The following is a 22503-nucleotide window of genomic DNA, read 5'->3' as shown; positions in this document are numbered from 1 at the left end:
AGGCAACAGATAGTGGAAAACTTTCTGTTCCAAAACAACTGTTTGGTTCAGCTCCACTGTTTAATAGAAGCTCCATTATATTCAAGTTTTGTTCAAAGCATGCTATTTCTAAGGGAGTTACACATGTATCATGCCACTGACCAACTTTTGTCAATAAAGAATTGATATATTCAGGAGATCGAATCGAATAAGCGGCATGTAATGTTAGTTTTTCACTTGCATTAACATCAATGCAAATATCCTTTTGAAGAAATATTGAGCACATCTCATAATTATTCAAAAGACATCCTATATGAAGGGAAGACGGTAAAACTGTAGACTGTTTATAATCGACTATATTAGCCCCTTTAGTTATCAACAATTTCACTAAGTCACAATTTTCACTTAGACAAGAAAGCTGCATCGCTGTTTCGCCTTGTTTTGTACAAATATTCACATTAGCATTATTTTCTATTAATACATTTGCAATTTCTAAATCGCCATTTTGACAAGCGATATGAAGTGCAGATTTTCCGGATTTTAAGTACCTGTTTATTTTTAAATCAATTTCCATTATAATTTCCAAAAGATCTTGATCATTTTCTTCTAATGCATATAGAAATATCGGGTTTATATCGTCATTGAGAGTAGCTGTCTGTAAAAGAATGATTAAACTATCTCTTTGATCTCGATAAAGAAGTCTAAGAGGCGATAAACCACTCTTACGTGATAAAGCTAATAAGTTAGCCCTCTTTGCAACAAGCAACTGTCTTACGTTATTAGAAGATGAAGTACAAGCGAAATGTAACGGTGTTTCACCATCATTGGAACTTTTGTCAACATTTGCTCCGTTTTCTAATAAAAGTTCGACTATTTTTTCATGTCCTTTAATGCAAGCGTGATGAAGAGCTGTAAAACCCATAATATCTTGTTGATTTATGTCTGCCCCGAATTGTATTAAAAGTTTTGCTATTTCAAAATAGCCTTTTTCACTGACAAGCAATAATGGTATCAATCGCCTGCCACTGCACAAATCCGGGTCTGCTTGATTCTCCAAAAGATGTTTTACAACATGTATTTTTCCAGACATGCATGCCCCAAATAATGCAGTAAATCCTCTTGATTTGTATGAATTTACACTTACGCCTGCTTTCAACAAAAAATTGACTAAATTTACATTTTCATACTTGCACGCCGTATGTAATGGTGTCATTCCTATGTCATCATGTTTATTTATATCAACGCCTTTCCCTAAACAGAATGAAGCAAAATCGATGTACCCACGTTTCGATATGAGATGAAGGAGGTTAATACCAAAGTAAGATAATTTCATTATCCTATTTATTTCTTCAGAATCAAATGTTTTACAAAATGCAAGGAATTGTGCTCTGTATTTTGTATCAGTCATTTGTTTGCAATCGAAAATATCAAGGAAATTATAAGTATCTGCTTCCTTAAATAATCGTTCAAAGAAGTAGTTCTCAAAATCACTAGGCACGAAAAAATGGTAATGCTGCCGACCTTCATCTAAACACTGAAGACCAAATTTATCACAAAGCATTGATACCACACAGTGCTTGATCATGAATTTCAAAAATATTTTAGCCATAAAGGTAAATGTCATTTCAAATAATCTTTCATTTGCAAATCGGTACGCATTTTCTTCGAACATTAAATAAACTCCAATCAATGCGTCTAAATGATCTTTAATTAAAATTCTTGAGGTACCTCGTGTTTCCCCGCATTCTTCTAGTATATCATCTAATGTTTTACGATCGTTTATATCTATGTCATCAGTGAGCAATCCATTATCAAAATTGTTGTTAAAAATAGTCACAAGAAGTAAAGCACAAAAACTTAGTTTCTCTCTACTTTTAATCTGTTCTAATTCATTTTCAAATACACTTAATGGGTTTAAAAAAAAAGTTAACGCTTGACTCGCCTCCCATGTTTTGGACATTCTACATAATAAAGGAAAGCAATCATAAGCTTGGATGCATTCATCAGATAATTCATTTAAAACCTCTTCGGATACATATTTTGATGCAATCAAACGTTTTTCAGAAAGTGTAAATTCACTGGTCAGAAGATTAATTTGGCACTTTCTCAACAGTTGCAATGATTCGAATTCTTTACTCTGAAATATTTGTAACCTACAATTACACAATATTTTTACATCTTTTCCAAGTATACAATTTGCAATTTCGTCAGAATATCTTTCCCAATCTTCCATCTCGTTGTGTAATAAATGGGTCTTTCCGCATACATCGTCAAAAACAAACACAATTTTCGCATTTTGCGAGACAAACTTTAAAATATCGAATGGTTTTCTAACAGGCAAAACATCATATCCGTTTGATAGCATATGTAATGCTACATGCTTTGTTGTAAACGATTTTCCAACTCCAGAATTACCCGTGATGGTCAAAAACACTTCAGTGTCAAAATAATTCAATATTTGTTTTGATTGGTTTGTTGAAACAAATTTAGAATCCTCCTGCTTCCACTTTGAAATTTCGTTGTTGTAAAGAGCTAATGAAAAATTGAAGAAGAAAAAGAAGTAAGTGAATTGGTCTATCTGAAACATATTGAAAAGTACACTACCAATAATTTACTCTCATGTTTCTTGCACTCTCCTACCCTTTTTTAAATCAGTACTGAACGGCTTCATAGTGATATTTTTATGTTGTGCGTGTTGTAAAATCAGTACTGCTGAATTTCATACTTATATCAGTACTGATTTTTTCAGTACTGTTACAGTGCTGATAGTTTTCAGAGTGTGTTATGGACTTATGTATTGCCCTACCGAATCAGTATTTACTTTTTAGTCACCCTCTTTTCATTATCAATATTTCTCTTCTGTTTAAGTAAATTGTACATACAGTCAGTCTTTTCTCAAAGTATTTTGGAATGATGTTAGTTCTCATTATATTATTGTTTATATTTGAATGAACATTTATATTAAGTACGCTTTGGTGTAGGATTTTGATATTTCAATTGATTAGGTGTGGGGCCTGTATTTAAAGCGGATATACATATAAAATGTCCGAACAATAGCCAACGATGAATCCTTAATCGGTAAAATCTCACCAAAAAAATAAAACCATGAACAAATGTTAAATATTTCGGATTCTAAAAACTAATATCCTTCATCAGTAAGTAGTTATCAAAGGTACCAGGATAATAATTTAGTACGACAGACGCGCGTTTCGTCTACATAAGACTCATCAGGTCAAACTCAAAATATAATCTTGTCATTATGCAAATAATCACAATCAATACGCTGGTATTTTTTTCAATTCTGATGTCTGGGAGGAGAAATGAATTCCTTAAAAATTTTGCCAACCGCTGAAAATTTGAAAATAAAAGTTTCGCAGTAAATGATGAATTATGAAAAAATGTTTCAGAAAAAAACTGTCATTTTTTGGACTGAATAGAACTTATCACCCAGTTAGTAAAAGTGTATAAGATACCGCGATACAAAAACATAACAAGTGTTATTTGTGGTATGTCTTATAAGTTACGGATTTCCGTGTTAGATACACATTTTCCCATGACGTCAATAAAGGCAACAGTAGTATACCGCTGTTCAAAACTCATAAATCTATGGAGAAAAAACAAAATCGGGGTAACAAACTAAATATGAGGGAAACGCATTAAATATTAGAGGAGAACAACGACACAATATTAAAATGTAACACACACAGCAACGGACTAAGCATTAGACAAAATCCGATGAGAATAACCAATATAACATCAAAACCAAATACATGATTTTGAGATAGAAAAGTACCGTGACACGTCTTATAGTACACTCAAATATAGGAGAAAACAAACGACACAACGGAAACACAACGTAAAAAAATGTTACACACACAGAAACGAACTATGATATAACAATGGCCATTTTCCTGACTTAAATTGGTACAGGACATTTTTAAAGAAAAAAATGGTGGGTTGAACCTGGTTTTGTGGCATGCCAAACCTCGCACTTTGGTGGCATTGTTAAATATAACATTAAAATGACAACATAACAATACAGGACTACAATACAAATAAATAGGAGAACGTATTAGGCAAAGAAACACATGAATAATAGATAACAAAAGGCATCAGGTTTAAAATTAATTACGTAAAAAACGCGCCTCGTCCAAACAAGAATAACCAGTGACGCCCAGATATAAAAGTTCGAAAGTCAAAAAAAGGGGTTGGGGTACAAATTTGTACAGCTCTGAGGATCAAAAGGTGAAAAAGGCTGTGCCAAATACGGCTAGGGTTTTCTGCTTGTGATAAGAACATCCTTATTATATAGAACAATTTATGCTATTGCAAACAGTAAATTTAATCAAATGAATATAAAAGATTTACATGATAAAACTGACGTCTTAACTAATTACAGAAAACAAAACCCGAATACATAATACATAGAAGATCAACACAGAAAATAGACACGCCAGACTCAGTGACAAACCAGGCCTAAACGCAAAAAGTTATAACCATGACGTCACATACGAACGAAATGGTGAAAAGGCACAATAATACGTCATGTAGACATTTGAATTTCTGAAACAGCACAAATATGACGTCATATTTGAAAAATTATGTCTAAAAAATAAGATAGAAATTGGATTGATATAAGAGTATAATAGAACTAAATACTGATATTACAATGTCATTTAGACTCTCTCTTGACTTTACTTATGAAAATGAAACAAGATCAGATAACTCCGAGAATCATTTAGACTTTCCCATTAAATTTAACAATCGGAAACCGAGATATATAAGGAGACGTTATACACCATTGTAAAGATAAATCAATTTAGATTTACGATATAACAAGTTTTAGTGGGGTTGTTAGCATAGAAAGCGGCATGTAACGAAATTTCGTCACCGCCTGACATTTTTCTGAAATGCAAGTTAAGTAATTTGTGTTATTTTAAGGTATATAGGGGGGAAATTGTGAGACAAGTGCCTGTGGACAATAACTGTCATACTCCTGATTTAGTACAATTATATACACATTTTATTTATAAACTATTCGTTACCTACAATTTTACATTACTATTACTAAGCCCACGGTGTATTTCATAAAATACTACGTATTTAAAAAAATAATATCGTGGAGTCAATTCCGTTTTGATTTCGATTTGGTACGAAGATCTAAGAATAGAAGCATTTTCCATATTTATTTATTAATTTGGTGAAAGCTTTATTGTGAGGGAGCATTTGAGGAGGGGGGATTGGATGAAATTTGAAAAAAGGTAGGACAGGAGTTTTGATTAAAAAATGCAGGATGAGCAACTTTGCAAAAATAAAAGCAGTATGTACAAAATGGCAGGATAAACTAATATAAAAAGGCAGGTCAAAATTTGTAATCCTATACTCCCCCTCCCCCTATAAATCAATCGGTACATGTAACTTCCTTAGACTGTTTATACTTTATTTTATGCAAGGCCTAGGTCAAAAAACGAAAACAATTATGTTCCTTCCTGTTTCCCTTTCTTTTCTAATCTCCAGGTTTTCTTTTGTAAATTTATTTCACTTTGAAATTTTCCTAGTATTAGGTGCACCCTGAACAGCAAATTGGAGGATTTATCTTGTGTGTATAGGATACCTAAGCTTTAGCAAAAATCAGTTATATCAGAACTTTTGATTTTTCAACCCTGTATACCACCATTCCCCATGTGAAATTGAAAAATCAACTTATAAAAAATCAATTCACACTGACTTTTAACATTGGTAGAATACGGTAAAAACTCATTACTTTAAGATACCATACGGCGTATTTTGTTCACAGGAAAAAAGGTAAAAATGCATCAAGGAAAAACAAGTGATCAGTATGCTGGAGTGTCTAATTGTCAACATATTTGTTGATTTTGGAGGTAGATTTTTTCAACAAATTGTCGGCACTCCTATAAGAACGAGCCTTGGAAACCTCTTCTCATTATAAAACGAGTCGGAGTTTCTTCAGACATTTGTGATGTAGCTCTTTTCCGACTTTTCAAACCAGTAAGATCGGAACCTTTACATGAGGAAAAGAGGAAATTCCTTCCTGTTGATTTTGCCAATAGAGGAATTGATGCAATCAATCTCGGCAACGTTCTACATCACAAGGAGGTAACATCTAAAATTCCTATTTATTTTCAAAATCAATCTGTTCCTATTGTATCCTACAGTTACACCAAAACCATTGCACCTAAAATATTTAACTATAAACAAGCATTGCAGGACCTTGACTTAGAACAATACTTAAAAAGCCCTCCGACATGTGACTGTTCCCACTCGCCTTATAATTACAGCCCCTCTGGTCATGTTATAACTGGAGATCTAAACATAATTCAACATGAAAATCTCCGAAAGGTGATTTCTCATGGTCCTAAGTTTAGAGAACCCCAACACATCAATTGGAACCATAACTTCAAAATAATTATGGATTCCATTGAGGACTACGCCAGAGCATGGGCTAAACGAGAAGAAGTTGAACTGGACACTTTGTCAGAATGGGTTAAAACTATCAGGTCTCTGATAAAACGTCGCATTCACAAGTTGAAAAACTGTGTTAACGATCGACCAAAGTCCATTTTCAGAGACAAAGAGGCCATGAAATGTCTATCATCTCTTCATGATACGTATGTTGTTGTTCCTGCGGACAAAGCTTCAAATAATATTGTCTTTGTATGTAAATCGTATTACTACGAATGTCTTGTAAAAGAATTGAGTATAAAGGAGCACTCAGGTAATCCCACATACAAAGACATATCATTTGACAAGGATGAGATTTTAGCAAATCATAAGTCCTTCATGGCTTCCATAAACATTACATTGAACACCAAATCGGAGGACTTACCTTGTTTGTATTGGATACCAAAGCTTCATAAAATTCCGTACAAACAACGGTATATTGCTGGCTCATCTTCATGTTCCACTAAAGAATTGTCCATTAGATTGACTAAAATTTTATCCGCAGTGAAAGAGGGTCTTCAGAAATACTGTGAAACTGTTTACTCGCGTAGTGGTATTAACCATATGTGGATTCTTAAAAATTCTAAAGAACTTCTAGACAATTTTAAATCTCGGTCTATTTCTGAAATTAGTTCTATCAAAACTTTTGATTTTTCAACCCTGTATACCACCATTCCCCATGTGAAATTGAAAAATCGCCTAAAAGAAATAATCCACAATGCCTTTCAACATAAAAATGGTAGCATACGCTATAAATTTATTACTTTGGGATTTCATAAGGCATATTTCGTTAATAGTGACAAACAAAAAGGTAAAACCTGCTACACAAAAGAACAAGTGGTCAGTATGCTGGAGTTTCTTATCGACAACATATTTGTTGAGTTTGGAGGTAGACTTTTTCAACAATCTGTCGGCATTCCTATGGGAACGAACTGCGCGCCTCTCCTTGCTGACCTCTTCTTGTTTTCATATGAATCGGAGTTCCTTCAGACACTTGTCAAAAACAAGAAGATCAAAGAAGCCAGGTTATTTAATTTCACTTTCAGATATATTGATGATGTTCTTTCCATTAACAATCCAAACTTTTCTGATTGGGTTCCATTAATATATCCACCAGAACTAGAAATTAAAGAGACAACAGACACGGCTTCATCCGCCTCATTTTTAGACTTATACCTCGAATTTGACATACACAGTCATCTTAGTACCAGAATCTATGACAAACGAGACGATTTTGATTTTGAAATTATCAATTTCCCCCACCTTAGTAGCAACATACCAACTTCACCTGCATATGGAATATACATTTCCCAACTTATTCGGTATTCAAGAGCTTGCAGCTCCTACTCAGACTTTGTAAAACGTCACCAGTGTCTGAGCAGAAAGTTGATGAACCAGGGGTATGTCAAAGAACGTCTCGTCCTTTTTCTAAAAAAGTTCATCGGAAGGTACCCAGAACTTGTTGATAAATATTCCGTATCAACTTCACAAATAATACACGATGGTCTTGAAGTATAGATTTTGCGTACTGACGTTGTTTATCATCTTAATTACGTGTTATATTATTCTTTTATTTGTCTTTATCAATATTACTTTTACTGTTGTCTGTTTTTAGAGATATCCTTTTGACGTAACTCTGTGCTCATGTATCCCATCATACTTTGAACGACAAAATTATTTTATGATGTGACTCTGTACCTATGTATCTTGTCATACTTTGAATGACAAAATTATTTTATGATGTGACTCTGTACCTATGTATCTTGTCATACTTTGAATGACAAAATTATTTTATTCATTAATATTACTTTTACTGTTAACCAACTTTTTTTGTGATATACATTTTACGTGACTCTGTACTTATGTATCACGTCATACTTTGAACCACACTATTATTTTATTTATTATTATTACTTTAACTGCTAAGTCAGTGTTTGTTATATCTATTTTGCGTGACTTTATTTATGCATCCCGTCATACTTTGAACGACAAAATTATTTCATGTCTACCTGTGCGAATTTCAAACGCGCAATTTTACACCAGTACCCATACCCTCCTTCCTTGATGGGTGCATTTTACATAGACAAATATAATCGTATAATATAATCAAAATGAGGATGTTAATTTGATGTATGCCTTTTTTGTGCTTCTTCGTTACATTTGTTGTTTTTATAGTGATTAAGATGATAACACAATGTTGACTGCTGTACCCCTATTTTTGACATTTTTACCTATTATGTCTGTTTGTTTTGTTCACGCATCGGTGACTATATAATGGAATTTGATGCGACTGTCATACAAGTGAGAGGTTTAGCTAGCTATAAAACCAGGTTCAATCCACCATTTTCTACATTTGAAAATGCCTGTACCAAGTCAGGAATATGACAGTTCTTGTCCATTCGTTTTTGATGCGTTTTGTTATTTGATTTGCCATGTGATTATGGACTTTCCGAATTGATTTTCCTCTGAGTTCAGTATTTTTGTGATTTTACTTTTTGTTACCCATTCGTTTGGTGTGCTTCAGCTTATGATTTTTTTAATTGATTAGGGACTTTCCATTTTGAGTTCGGTATTTTGTTTTCATTTTAATTTTTTTCAGTTCTGTTTGAGTACTTCAAAAATCAGAACTTAAACAGTACAAATAAAAAAAGCACAGGTACACTTCCAATAAAATCAGCACTACAAAACCAGGTTCAACCCACCATTTTTTTCTTAAAATGTCCTATACCAAGTCAGGAAAATGGCCTTTGTTATATTATAGTTTCTTTGTGTGTTACATTTTAATGTTGTGTTTCTGTTGTGTCGTAGTTCTCCTCGTATAATTGATGCGTTTCCCTCAGTTTTTGATTGTAACCCGGATTTGTTTTTTTTTTTTCTCAATCGACTTTTGAATTTTGAACAGCGGTATACTACTGTTGTCTTTATCTTAATTGAAGAAAAAAATCTCGGTACTGTAAAAAGTTATTAAAAGGTGACAGACTTATAATTTAATACAATACTAAAAAAAGGTATTGTCACAGTGCTGATAAATCATTACTGAATATAAAAAAAAGATAAGTTACAAGACTAAAATAAGAATTAAATTCAGTATTACTAAGTTTACCAAAACTAAAACATTAAAATTGTATCATGAAGCAGTACAGTACTGATTTACAAGAGGTTATAAATGAACAAGAAATATATTTATTAATTATTGATAGTGTAATTACTTGTGTATCAGGAGGTGAGTATACAAACATTATCAAGACAAGGTGATTGGCGAAATCCGATCTGAATAAATATACATTCCTGAACCCCAATAATGCATTTAGGCAAATATTTACTAGTGCTTTCTCTGAGTTTGCAATGAACCAGTCATACTTCTAAACACACCAACATTTATATATCCTGTCTATCATAGCTGAACTAGAAAATGTACTAAATTTAACTCTGGAGCCCATTAAAAATAGGGCAAATGAGTTCCCATAAGATTTTCTGCATCAGATCTATTGTAATGGCAATTATACTTTTATTATCATTTTACTTTTTTATAACTCACAGAAGTTCCATTTAGGTTCATGGGGCAAAAGCTCAGTAGCAGTAAATTAAAAACGGGGTATTCAAGAAAATTAAAACTGTAAAATGTATGCTTTTTTTTTTTTTTTTTTTTTTTTTTTTTTTTTAAATATTTGAATAATTTTCTTTATTAATTACCTACACTGTTATTGGACTTAAAATATCATGAAAACTGCCTATGCAATATAAGGTGAAAACTCGGCCAATACAGAAAAACTCGGCCAATACAGATTTTTTTCTGTATTGGCCGAGTTATTCTATATTGGCCGAGTTGACACAAATACAGGATTTCGGAACGTCACTAGTTTTTATATGGAAAGTCACGATAAACACAAACTAAAAGTAAACAGTTGTTTGGAAGACGCAGTTTTAATTTAGTCGTCATAAACATGCTGTAAAGTTCATGGCATATATTTCAGACTAAAGACGATCACATTAATCTAAAAAATCATTTCGAAAGCAGACGATGGAATTATTTCAGGTTTGGGGCACGAGTAAATTATCACAAAGTTCATTTCTTGACGACCTCATAATTTCACGATGGTACAAATACTACGAAGTACAAATCGATTAACTGTTTACTTTCGCTTTTTTTTAGGTAAACTGTCATTTATTTTTAAACCCGAACCAGGCATATGCATTCTGTAATTATGCAAATCTTTGTTCTTTGGTCATTTGGCTAATGGATAGTTATATTATTTTAAACTCCTACATTATTTTTTTTTAATATATTCAATTAGTTTCTGCATAACACATGCAATGGCAGTACCTTTCCAATAACTATTTATGTGTTGCGTCTAAATTAAAATTGTAACACTTTATAGTGACTGGAAAGGGTAGAAAAATTCATCAGATGAAAAAATGCTGAAGACACCTGGAAACAGCACCAGATCATTATATATTGCATCTAATAAAAAGAAACTGAGATTAGGATAGTTCCACTTCAAGGTAAAAATATTTAATCTCTTGTGAAATGAAATAAAAAAAAAATATTTTAACACTGTAGTTAATTAATCAAGATACTATTACGTGTATTTATGTATTGGCCATGTTATTGGTCCTCGGCCAGCTTCGCCTCAGGCCAATACAGCAAGCCACGGACCAATAGCAAGGCCAATACAGAAATACTTACGTAATAATATCATAATATAAGTATAGAGTAAACCATCTCTAGCTAAATTCGGCTGGTTCATCTGGTTCATTCAATTATAAGTTTATTGAGTTGTACGTATTCTTTACCTCTAATGTTTTGAGGAACTGTGTCTTGCAATATGTTTTCCATGTCAGTTGTCTTTTTTGTCAAGGCTTCAACCATATTTGCCATGGTATGTGATACTTCATCTTGGGAATGGCGAATATTCAACAGTATGTCTTTATAACATTCACCGTCTAAATTGGAACTTTTTAAAGAAAAGCATTCTTGCTGAAAAACAATACCACCTAGTCTTCCTATTGCCTGAAATATGCAAGAAAAGGTCTGGTAAAGGAAATAGTATAACAAGGCCATTTTTGACAGATTTAAAGTACTATTCACATTCCCCTACAAATAATAATCAAACATTAGCAGTTCAGGTATTTCGAATAATGTAATTAAATTTTGTTCTACGCATTTGTGTTAAAATCTCTTTCATAAAGAAAGCAAACTAACATAGTACTCAAAAAGTGTTACACATTCAATAAATAACATCCTGCACATGTTCATAAGACATTAGCTAGTAAATTCCAGCGATTACCTACATAAGGAACGCTCTAATCAAAATAATTGAGAATGAATGATTTATTTATATAGAAAAACGTAAGGATATATATGACCAGGACATCAGTATTTATATAGTTGAGTTCTGGCATACATATTAGCGTTAGAGCTACATGTTACATGGCTGATATATTTAAAAAGAAAAAAAAACTTTGAATGATATTTCTTACCGTGCTAACATCATTCCACGCATCGTCAAATTCTTGGGTCAACATTTTTGAGTCTGTTGAATGCGCTATTTCATTTCTGTAATGTTTGATGCGAGCTAAATCAGCTCCTTTGCTTATATCAGTTGGTGATGGAAGGGTATCATATCCTGTGACGGGAGGAGCTATTCCACTTATATTCCTCAGAAGGCATATCATTAATGTAATGTCGAAGTTCTTAGATGTAACTGCAGATCCTGTATGAAGATAATAGTGCAAGTGAAATACATTAATGATAAATTTGTAAGCAATAAGAAATATGAGTGTATCAATTTCGAAAAGAACACTTTATTAATTTCCTAAGCGCTTTCCTGGATTGACCTTCATATAGAATGCTCAAACCCATACATGGCACTTAAATACGTTCAATTTTTATTTTCCTGAAAGGGGTTGATAATGCACAATGTATAGAATTAAGGACAGGAATGCCACAATTGTTACATTATTCTTAATACTTGATCTGATGGCGTATCTAAGATTTCTATTGCTTCAATATTTATATGTTTTATTACGTCCTTTTCAAAATCAACCGTCGATAATTTGTGAAACTAGATTTTCTATTTATACACCATCAGTCAAATTTGGCCCTTTATAAATTTGGCTATTTTGTTCAAATCCCTTTTTTAGTCATATAACTCCTCGTGTATTCAGGTAATTATACAGGCTTTCAATGGTTTTGGTTGGAGATTATCTGATCAGAGAAAATCCAAAAGAACACTTCGGAATTATGAACTTTATAAAGTGTTTTTTTTTTTCATTTCACTGAATTTCTGTAATTAAGAATGGTTCGATAGTATTGAAGTGCAGATTTGCATTAACATCTCGTTCATTCATTTTGTTTGTTAAAGTTCTGATGAATTTGTAAATATTTTAACACTTCTTTAACTAACTGAAAAATAAATGGAGTGTTTTCTTAGTAATACTGCGATATTAGAGTTCTTGCATAAGATGTTCATTTGCAAGATATTTGGTTGTCTAAATTTGTACATACATTACAGTTCACAATACTGCTAAAAAGAGTCAACCTATTTCTTAATATGTTGTTGTTGTGGAATTTGACGCTGATAGAAAAAAAAATGAACAGCGGTATATGGTATCAAAGATGAGGATAATTTGTGTTAATTGGACCGCGTTAAAAACTAATCAAATTACACTTTCATATATTAAACCTACCCGAATGAAACAATGTGTTGTACTGAACTGATGTTAGAACTTTTTTGCGATATCTTAAATTATCTATTGTCTTTTGTTGATTCAGTAGTGTAGTTTGAAGATTGTTTGGATGGAAGACTCCGTCAAAATAGCAACGAACAGCTCTTGGGGCAACACCAATGGTCAATGCAACCAAGCGAAGGAAGTTTGTTTCTTCTACCGTAAGTGAGAGAGCCATCTGAAATAAAACGTTCTATAACTTAAAAAAAAATACAACTGATTTAAAATACTTTTTAGAGTAAGATACAAAGAATATTGTGAGAGAGTAAACGACACAGTTGGGAGAAAGTGGAGGAATAAAGAGTACAAGCAAGAAGGGATTGGAAAATGAACAGCAAGTAGTACAAGAACAGACGAAAGTTTTATATAGAAAATGAAGCAGAAATGATAGGAAGAAGACAAGTAAGAATATGTACCCAATAAAGGAGGAAATTGCTCTTGGGACTAATTGCAAGAAAATCACTAAGTGAAATAAAAATGACACTTCCTGTTTCAAATTGTAAAAGTCAAATGAGAACGAGTAAAAAAGAAAGAAACAATATCAGATAGAAATAGAGATTCATACGTATTTCTGTATTGTGGTTTATCTTACAACTCTTCAAAATCACAGACATGTGCAATTGCCCACTAGGGATTAAATGGGAAAAAATCAGAATGTTCCAGATCAACGCCATTTTGTAATGGCAGCTCTTCATATAAGTAGTCTAATTTGTCGTTTTAACATCGTTTATAGCGTATGCTTATGATTAAAAAAATGTTTAGAATTCTATTGAAGAAATATCAGAAAATTTCTCCTTTTTGTCCTTGTGGTTGAAATATTGATATTTTTAGGTCTGACCTTTGACCCCAATTTCACAAAAATGTGATCACTCTTGATTTTTACGACCAATTTTTTTCTAATTGTACACGTTTTCCTCTTTCCATCTGTATATAATTTAGGTATGTGTTCTTCCGGAACATTAAAGTTTTAAAAAAAAATGAACTCTGGTTGCAGTACTATTCCAGCAGCACATGAATACGGAGTTGATATCTTCCAATTGAAACGATATTTCCAGGCTTGTATTTCTTATTTACATTTCTTGATAGAGGGTTGCTGCTCACAAGGAAACTATTTAACCAAGAGTTCCAAATTGTGAAGTTGAAATTATCCCATCGTAAAATTACGGAAGTCATCGCGCGTTGTGGATATCGAATATGTTTCATGTATCGTAACTACAATCCACTTCCCTTTTTACCACGAATGTGACCGACCAAATTAGACTATTTACCGGGTTTATAATAACATGAGCAACACCTTGGGTGTTCATGTGGAGCAAGATCTGCTTACCCTTCCGGAGCACCTGATATCACACCCAGTTATCGGTCGGGTTCGTGTTGCTTAGTCTTAATCTTTAGTTTTCTATGTTGTGTATTGTGTACTAAAATTTGTTGTTTGTCTTTTTTCTTTTCTAGCCATGGCGTTGTCAGTTTATTTTCGATCTATAAGTTTGACTGCTCCTCTGGTATATTTCGCCCCTCTTTTGTAGATAATAAGACATACCAAGTGCATATCGATAGGACTCATGAATCTTTTTTTTTACTAAGAATTATGCCCCTTTGAATTTTATTGGCATCAATATACTAATGGACCAGTTTATCAGTGCAACTCCTATGAAATCACACAACAGAATTTCATAGAACTTTGTAGATGATAAGGACATACTAAATAGATGTGCATGCTGTGCTTATCGACAGAAAATTACGATTCCATTTTTTAAGAGTTATGCCCCTTTGAACTTATTGGTCTCAGTATACTACTGCAACGGTTTTTCATCGCATCTCCTCTTAAAACAATAGAATTTCTTAAAACTTTGTAGATATCGAGAGAAAATTATGATTCAATTATTTTTCTATGATTTATGCCCCTTTGAACGTTTTGGTCAATCGACTAAGTAAGCAGTGTGTCATCGCAACTCCTCTGAAACCACACAATAGAATTTCTTGAAACTTTATAGATAATAAGGAAATACTATGTAGATGTACATATCGACAGGAAAATATGATTCAATTTTTTTCTAGGAGTTATGTCCCTTTGAAATTTTGTTTGTCCACTGACAATGTATGGGCGTCGGGTATGTGAGCGAGCTCACAAAGGTTTTTTTTATATTTCGTGAGAACCAATTTTCACGGACTTCATAGGTCAACCTGTCACATGAATGTAAATTTTCAACGACGTATACATTTTTATAAGATTGTAGGCAGACTTCAGAGAGAAATAAAACATCCATGTGAATGAAAATCTCTACGAATCCCCGAAAATTGCTATCTTTAAAAATTAATGAATCCACTATATAGAGTACGTACCCTTGAACAATAAACAAAACCCATTCGTATATAAACGGCCCAAGGGTAACAAACTGCTTCTTTGTAACACAGTCTATAGTCTGTATTTAGTGTAAAAGTAACGAGATGTTTGTCAAACTTCATCTTAATACTGCATTAGTTAATAGTTATTTGCTAGTGTAGGTTAAAACGTAGTCTAAAACTACATTTATTGCAACGTCCTGAGCATTGATAAACTGTAAAATGCTAAGCTAAGTCAAACGTTAGTCTCATACCTCTAAGCTGGATAGATAAAGTGCGGAAGAAAAGATAGAAAGATGGCAAGTAAGTAGATTTACATGATGATGTAAGAAATTGTGTTCTCGCTGGACCGATTGTTATTGAAAAGCATTTCTCAGTGAAAAAAAGGGCAGTTTCGGAATCAGATTTCAAAAATAAAACGAGACCTAGCAAAAAGTGAAACTTAATCAAATAGAGATAGGGATCTCTACGTCTTCATAATGAATTATTTTAATTGTGTATAATATTATTATAATGTACGGTTTTGAACAATGATTTCAACTCATTAAGTAAATAAAACTTTTAACGGCCCTGTCAATACAAAATGTAAACCAATTCTAGAGAAAAAAACAATTATTTAGTACGTTATAACAACTAGCATTAAGGAAAAAATGGCACAAGTGACAATATATATATGACTCATTGATACAAAGCATTTTTCTTCATATCTAATCTTATTTAACTTTATCCTCACTCTTCAGTACAAGAATAAGGAAATAATGACAATCTGTAAAAGGATAAATTGTTTCCGTATAGCGTTTACTAACTCGATAAAGCTTGCAAACTATTTTGTAAATAAATTAAATTCACAGTGGTTGGTATTTGATTTTAGTGGGTATTGTGAAAATGTTTTTGCATTTCTTTGTTATACTAATATATACAAAGGGCATACATTTATCTTTTCATTTGAGGTATTAAATTTCTCCTGAACAGGGCATGGTTTAATGTATTTGAACAACTCAGAGTATTGTTAAAGGTATAAAAAGATATTTATGCAGGAAGTTTTCCTTGTTTGTCCTTGTTTGTTTATTTGATTTAACTTTCAAACAATTGTTTTGATTCGAGTGTCACTGATACATCTAATGTAGACGAAACGCGTACCTGAATAATATCAAACATATATAATTCTGGTGTATTTATCAGATTTTGCATTTATGTCTACTTTAAAACTATTCTAAAAATACCGCGATATTTAAAACTTCCAATCTGCAGTTAAATTTTTTGTACTAAAACTACTGTTGACAATAAATAGGAATATTGATCATATAGACTAGCATTTAAGTGATGTTTGCCAGATTTGCATTTCGTCTACAATAGTCTCATCAATGACGCTCTTAAATGCCCTTAATACTGTATGTTTATGACGTCTTCAGTGTGAATTAAGTGTAAAATGGAAAAGTTAGTCAAATCAAAGTCTATACTGCATATTTTTATATCGTCGTGATCATTGATTAAGGTGATACCTAACACTACAGGGAGATAACTCTGTAAAGTCAGCTAAACGTTTTAATGACGTTGTGTTGTAAAGGGAATATAAAGCTTCTCAATGATCAAAATTGGTGTTTGTCAAATTGCTATATAACCAGTGTAATTCTTCTGACAAAACGGTTGGTTCAAATTGTTTTTTAATTTTTAAACTTTTGTTAAAGTGCCAAAGTAAATACTTTGACAAAATTTATACGAGCCAAATTAATTTTAACTGTAAAATTATAATTGTCGGTGAAACTTTATTCTTATTAGAATATAATTTAATACGTCAGACGCACGTTTCGTCTATATAAGACTCATCAGTGACGCTTATACTGCACATTTATTGCAACGTCATGCACATTGGGTAACTGTAAAATGTTTATGTAAGGCAAATTAAAGTTTTCATAATACTTAGATATATATAGAAAGTATTAAAGAAAAGATACGACGAGGCCAAGTAAGAAGACGTGTACGATGAAGCAATCGTTATTCCAAGTTCGAACAGCAAAAATGAAATCAAAATGACCATTCCACAATCAGTTTTTAAAACCAAACTAGCACGAGCAAAATGTAGAAACTAAATTCAAATAGAAATAGAGATCCCTACGGATATTTTTACAGTTAATTATTTTATTTGAGTATTTACATTTATATACTGTACGGCCCTGAAAAATGAACACAACCCATTAAGTATAGTAAACTATTTAAGACCCCCGTCAGTAAAAAATGTTAACTAGTTCAAGTGAGAAAAACAACACAGGGAATAGTAAGCTAGAACAACTAACGAAAAACAAATTAGGCAGACAGCAAATAACGGCAACCTCTGAATTAAAAGCTTTTGGCTCTGCATCATGTTACAATACATTAAAGGATGTGGGGTTGAGGGAAAGCGATAACATTGTAGAATTATTAATAATCTTACTATATTAAATCACTCATTGATGCTAGACATTTTTTTCCTATATCAAGCCGTATATATTTTTTCGAACTTTTCAGTACAAAAATAAGGAAATAATGACAACCCGTAAAAAGGTAAAATGTTTCCTTATAGTGTTAAAAAACTAGCCCATTAATGCAAACTTTAAACAATAATGTTTAGGGTTAGATTAACAACTTTTGTTATTTGATTTTCTGTTTGTATAAATAACATTTTTTTTATATTTCTTTGTTTTGGTATATATTCAAAACTGAGATTTAAAAACATATGCTACTGAAATACATTTATCTCTTTAGCAGAAATTAAAAAAATTCCACAACAGGACGTATTTTTTCTCAATTTGAAATTACAATTTCTTTAGTAATGCTTAAAGTCATATGAAACGAGTGACTGGTGAAAAATAATGTTTATTCAATTCTTGAATCAATGCACGTATATATCATAAACTTCGTCTTCTGTGCATTATTGTACTATTTTTTACGCACATTTCATTTAAAACAGCATCGTATAACATTATGGAGATGGAAGTAGATTCTTACTGAAGTCATAAAAAATTGGTTTTTACTCGCTCATAAATCTTTGACTTGAAAATCCAAACAAGTGTTAAATCCTGAATAACCGTAAAAACTTAGGCCAAATCCAATACTTCCGACATGATAATACATTTGTCGAACCAATCTACAATATATATATTGTTAACATGATGTGTTTCAAATAATGCATAAAATATTTGGCACTGGACGTTATGTCTCTTGATCGTGTGCCTTTAGGGATGCTGGAAACCTAGAATTTATTTAAAAAAATTGATAACCCGTATATGATGTGAATAGCTTTTACAGTATAAGAACTGTTGAAAAAAGGGAAGTTAATTCTGCTGAAAGACCGCCGAGCAAAATTCGGATAAATATAAAAGGCACCATCGAAGTTTATTAGTACAAACTAATTTAGATAGTAAACGATTATTTACCTATAGAATTATATGTTTTTATATGTTTTTAACTCTAGAATTATAGTGATTTTGTACTCTAAATGAGTATGAAACACTTGCAACTTAACAATCATCAATTTCAGTCAAAGGTTATTTTATATGTTACAGATTAATTTGCAATTATGATAATCATTATAAACTAGCATTGAACTAACTAATGCTAAAAAAACTTCATCACCTTTGTCCCCCATTATAAAATTGCCGTAAACGTTACCGATTTAGGACATGCATGTATAAGCTCAAAAAAGACGTGAGACGTTCTGGCGAATAACAATTATCGGGCACGTTTAGGTGTAATGAAATCAGACACGTTTGGATAATATTTAATATGACTGACATGTTTGGGGAGAATAGAAACGTTTGAGGAGAATATACACGTTTTGGGGAATCGGACACATTTGAGGGGATGGACACATTTGGGAATGTTACATATATAGTATACAATCAATAAAGAAGTATGGGTATTGAACACGTGTATAACATGTACAATAAGATAATAGTTTATTTCGATGACAAATCCATGCGTATTGCAATCGCCGGTCTTTTACGAGAAAGGTCATGCTAAGTTCACTGCTAACGGTAAACATATCGGCGAATTGTTTATCGGAAGCAGACAATTAAAAAGGGAAAGTTCTTCTAAATTTGGACAATATAAAAAATGTTCTTGAGAACAAAGTATGTGTGCATAAGTTTTATAATAAAAACTAGCCATCTAGTCATAAAAAACATATGCATCTTTTTTTTTTTATTTTGAAGTTTCGTATGACTTTAAGATAATAAAAAAAAAATTTGGTTTTTTTTTAGTAGGAAGTTTATCTCGTTGGTCTGCTTGTTCCCTTGTTTATTTATGTATTTTGTATAATCTTTCAACCAATGTTTTCATTCTAGCGCTACTGATGACTTTGGTGTAAATGAAGCGGGTGCTTGGAGTATAAAACATATAAAATCTGGTATATTTCATCAGATTTTACATTAAAGTGTAAAGTACTGTTATACGGGATATATTACAACTTCCGATAAAAGATAGGTCAAGGTCTTTTGTAGTTAAATTTATTATATTAAACTACAGCGGACATTAAATAGCAGTAGTATATATCATTGAAGAAATGAATCACAATCTATTCCACTGATCGAAACAAGAAGGGGTAAGGTTGAGAATAACCTTCTCATATATACAAGTATTAACTTTTGTGTACGCCAGACGCGCGTCTCGACTATTAAACTTCAACAGTGACGCTCGTGAATGAATACATACTAGCAACTACATGTAGCTCTACCCTGCAATATGTTTATGTGCCTTAACAAAATCAACATCGATAGACAAAGGAAGATGGTTTATAAATTTTATAAATAAAGAGTTTGCCTTTTAAATGTTATACATATTACGAAATTTTTGTAATAATTTTTGGAAAGTTTCTTTTTACATAGCATTTACATTTGCTTCTGGAAATTGTCATTTTTCCCATTATGGTAACACTGGGAAAATTGGATTTACAGTCGACCAAGGATATCAGTCTAGGTCTTCTGCAGCAAAGCATAGCATTAGTTTTTTTTATATAAACTATCAAAACCACTTATTCCTTCAAGGAAGGTTTTTCTTCCCTTATCGTATTTATGTTTGGACTTATTTTACATTATAGAAAGGACATTGTGATCCTCATCATTTCTCGATGAAATATGGGTGAACAATGTCCAAAGAAGGAATTTTGCAAGTCCATGCATAACATAAAACAATTTGTTTCAATAGAATGGCACTTTTATCTCACAGGAAGGTCTTCAACATGGTGCAAGTCTCTCAACTCACTGCAATTAAAAACCGGATCCCGAAAAGCAAAGTAAAACGTAAATCTCTACTTTATATTAATAATTCTACATCGATGCATTGTAGACAATAGTTGCGAGTTCAAATTATAAATCAAAGAAAATAAGCCACCGCTGTACTGTATTACCCAACAATATCACTTTAAGTTAGAGGGTTAGCGCTATAGAACCAGGTTTAATCCACCATTTTCTACATTTGAAAATGCCTGTACCAAGTCAGGAATATGACAGTTCTTGTCCATTCGTTTTTGATTCGTTTTTTTTTTTTTATTTTGCCATGTGATTATGGACTTTCCAAATTGATTTTCCTCTGAGTTCAGTATTTTTTACTAAAGCAACATGTCAATAACCACAGGGCACATACATATATATATATATATAAATAAAGATATTATTACGCTAACAAAACAAATATATATATTAGATAATTAGGAGAAATAACGTTTGAATTGGATGATGAATTGCAAGCCATTTTTTATAATGAAAAACTTTCGAAAAGCGAGCATGTGCCAGTAGTCAACACATGAAACATTATCTCAAGTACGATATAACTATAATTATGTATGATATATGTAAACATTTGTACAAACACATAAGGAGGAAGCAAACGAGTAATCAATTAATCGGGTGCCACATGTGGAGTAGGATCCGCTTACCCTATCGTAGACCATAGATCACCGACAGTTGTTGGTGGGTTTCGTGTTGCTAAGTCTTTAGTTTTCTCTGGTGTGTCTAGTGTACTATTATTTGTCTGTTTGTCTTTTTGTTTGTTGACCATGACGTTGTCAGTTTGTTTTCGATATATGAGTTTGACTGTTCCTCTTGTATCTTTCGCCCCTCATTTAAACACAATGAAATTACAGTTTTGAAACATATGTTCAATGTAAAATGCTGTCTATTCTTGGTGTACTCTTTAACTTTTTTGAACTGATGTTGAATAAATTTAAAACAACAGAAATTCCAAACTCCAATGAAAATTCAAAACGAATAGTCTCTTATCATACATGTCATATACCGCATTCCATGCATTTTGAATTGAACAAGGATTCATAGCTACATCTCGGACATGTATAACAGTAGCATAAAATGAAAACAATCGTCGCTCTATGTAAGCAAGACATTAAAATCAAAATTAAAAAAAAATCTTAAGTAATCACTGCATTATTCTTTAAGACTCATATCACAGGTATGAATCTAAATATGTAATCATTTTGTGTTATAACATACCTCGTCAGTTCTGTAAATTGGTTACATGATTGTACATTCACTGTCCAAATTAAATAATATACTGGCCAATTGTGTTAAATACTCCTTTAAATCTTCATCGCAATTTTATAAGGAAATTAGAATAGGAATCTAAGGAGGAAATATTTACAGTGCAACAAAGCGTAAACAAGGAACAAAAGAAAAGTATTATGACCCATTTTAATAATTTCCTGGCGAAAGAATGCTTAATACGTTAAATTTTCATAAAATTAACAAAAAACTGTTTGTTCGTATTATATCATTAGCTAAATAAAGGCAACAGTAGTATACCGCTGTTCAAAACTCATAAATCCATGGACAAAAAACAAAATCGGGGCAACAAACCAAAACCGAGGGAAACGCATTAAATATAAGAGAACAACGACACAACACCGAAACGCAACAGCACACAGAAACGGACCAAGCAACAGACAATACACCACGAGAATAACAAATATAACATCAAAACCAAATACATGAATATGGGATA

The 22503-nt window shown here is 32.2% G+C and overlaps 1 long non-coding RNA gene across 1 annotated transcript; it reads right to left on the bottom strand.

The window, feature by feature from the left end:
• Nucleotides 1-627: 627 nt before the first annotated feature.
• On the bottom strand, nucleotides 628-22045 carry LOC143076616 (uncharacterized). Its single transcript, XR_012978725.1, has 5 exons — nucleotides 21996-22045; nucleotides 13132-13348; nucleotides 11923-12155; nucleotides 11236-11452; nucleotides 628-2511 (listed from the first exon to the last, which is right to left on the bottom strand). It is a non-coding gene; the product is annotated as an uncharacterized LOC143076616 (long non-coding RNA).
• Nucleotides 22046-22503: the final 458 nt, after the last annotated feature.

The sequence above is a fragment of the Mytilus galloprovincialis genome, chromosome 5 (genome assembly GCF_965363235.1).
Source record: "Mytilus galloprovincialis chromosome 5, xbMytGall1.hap1.1, whole genome shotgun sequence".
Taxonomy (NCBI): Eukaryota; Metazoa; Mollusca; class Bivalvia; order Mytilida; family Mytilidae; genus Mytilus; species Mytilus galloprovincialis.
This window is presented reverse-complemented; position numbering and strand designations above follow the sequence as displayed.